Source organism: Aplysia californica, unplaced genomic scaffold (genome assembly GCF_000002075.1).
Source record: "Aplysia californica isolate F4 #8 unplaced genomic scaffold, AplCal3.0 scaffold00457, whole genome shotgun sequence".
In the NCBI taxonomy this organism is placed as follows: domain Eukaryota; kingdom Metazoa; phylum Mollusca; class Gastropoda; order Aplysiida; family Aplysiidae; genus Aplysia; species Aplysia californica.
In genome coordinates, this window is record NW_004797727.1 from 251409 (window position 1) to 253945 (window position 2537).

The following is a 2537-nucleotide window of genomic DNA, read 5'->3' on the forward strand; positions in this document are numbered from 1 at the left end:
ATCGTGTATGTATGTATGTATGTATGTATGTATGTATGTATGTATGTATGTATGTATGTATGTATGTATGTATGTATGTATGTATGTATGTATGTATGTATAATTATTTAAATATGCATTTATGCTTGTACGTTTGCCAAATTTTCCTACGTAGATCAATAAAAATGTAATTTATTATCATCATTATCAATATTTATACCCCCAACAAAACAGTTTAGATGATTTGCAAAGCTGTGTGCCTCAACATAGCCTGTCTGGGCCAATCCAGGATGGGTAAGATACAATATCCCAGCAGACAGAAAGATAGACAGAGATTCTTATATTTGATAAACATCTTTCCTACAGGGGAATCGACCTCTGGGCTTCTGATGAAAACTGTCGAAGAGCCGAAGCACTACACCACCTCTGCTTGCCCAAGACGCGTGTTTTCAAAAACTGTTTTGTGTTCTACGCAGTCTCACTGTGAGGTGTGCTGACAATATAGAGTTACTCCACGCCGTCTCAGTGTGAGGTGTGCTGACAATATAGAGTTACTCTACGCCGTCTCAGTGTGAGGTGTGCAGACAATATAGAGTTACTCTACGCCGTCTCAGTGTGAGGTGTGCAGACAATATAGAGTTACTCTACACCGTCTCACTGTGAGGTGTGCTGACAATATAGAGTTACTTCTCGGAATCCACGGATGGAGATGCCAGCCAAAACTCTACAAATCAAATTTGTAGATTTTCCACTGATGCCATTTTCTTTAAGTTTAACATGTCATTTTATCATTTCATACAACAAATTGTAGAGTCCCAACCTTTGCATTTAATTGGATGTATCTTTCTGTGTCCATACGGCTAAAATCTGAGAATTAACTAATTTTGTCTGCACACCTGACAATATGTATGTGTGGCGCCTGACAATATTATGTATGTGTGTGTATGCGTGTGTAAGTGTATCTATGTATGTGTATGTGTGTGTGTGTATGTGTGTGTATATGTGTGTGCATGTGTGTGTATGTATGTGTGTATGTGTGATTTGTCGTGCACAAAACGTTTGATACTTTATCTATCTATGTAAAGCTGATGATCTGAGTGTACTCTCCAGTGAGTCTGCTCCTTCCCTCCCATCTCCCACACATCGCCCCCATCTCCCCCTACCTTTATGTGTATGTTACTCTCTTGTATCACACCTCGCCCCCATCTCCCCCTACCTTTATGTGTATGTTACTCTCTTGTAGCACACATCGCCCTCATCTCTCCCCCCCCCCTACCTTTCAGAGTATGTTACTCTCTTGTATCACACCTCGCCCCCATCTCTCCCCCTACCTTTCAGTGTATGTTACTCTCTTGTATCACCCAAATCTGCGGCACTTGCATGCCCTAGTTATGTTGCAAGATCCCTTGAATTCACAGTAAATCTAAACAGCTCCTGCAAAGGAAACTCGGGAAAAGACAAAAAAGGACATACTTTAAAAATAAAAATATAAACAGCGATTTCAGCATGAGTCTGTGTTTTCTCCTTAATAAAATGGAAACAGCTCATAATGTATCGTTGAGATTTATGGTTGTGGTAATTTATAACAGCCGTGTTTAATCCCCGCAATAACGCGCCCATGAAGAACCATGAGAGCACTATCAATCTTTTCCTTCTCCCTACCTTTTCCAGTCTCAAATCTTTGTTCTAGTTTCAAGCGTCCTTGACTTGACCGCAAAGTTTCCTTTCGGAACCTCCCAACAATTTTGATGAGAAGGACAGGAAGTGAAAGATTGCTGAAAATTGACAGGAGAAGAAAAAACAGAAGGAGAAAGTTAGGGAGGATTTAGGTCTCGTAAATCTTGTGTTACACCAAGACCAACCAAAATGCGTATCTTGTCCTGAAGGTTTGACTTGGTGGGCGTATTTTGATGGCGTCGGTGGCCGAGTGGTTAGGTTACTGGACTCGTAATCATGAGGTTGTCAGTGGCCTAGTGGTTTGGTTACTGGACTCGTAATCATGAGGTTGTCGGTGGCCTAGTGGTTAGGTTACTGGACTCGTAATCATGAGGTTGTCGGGGGTCTAGTGGTTAGGCTACTGGACTCGTAATCGTGAGGTTGCGGGGTCGGGGGTTCGAACCGCAGGCCCGGCGTTGTGTCCTTGGGAAAGGCACTTTACACGAATTTTGTATTCACTTCACCCAGGTGGGAATGGGTACCCGGCCATAGACAGCGAAGAATCTTGTCAGTATGTTAGTGTTTTAGCGTCTATAAATGGCTGCTTGCACTGTATACTTCCCAGGAAGTTGAGTTTGTTTCAGAATGCTCTCATGTCTGCTAGGGTAAAAGTATAGATTGTGAGGCGCATAGAGCTTGCTGGTGAGCGGGGATTTGCGCTATACAAATGCTATCTATTATTATTTAGATTACATGCGTACTCTTTCTCCTTCCAGTCACTAAGTATGTTCCTACGAAGGAAGATGTGGAATCTATGGCATCATTTCCTGCCATTGTAAACAACCAAGACAACTTTCTCCCTGCGAGATGAATAAAGATTGTCATTGTCCTTATTGTCATCG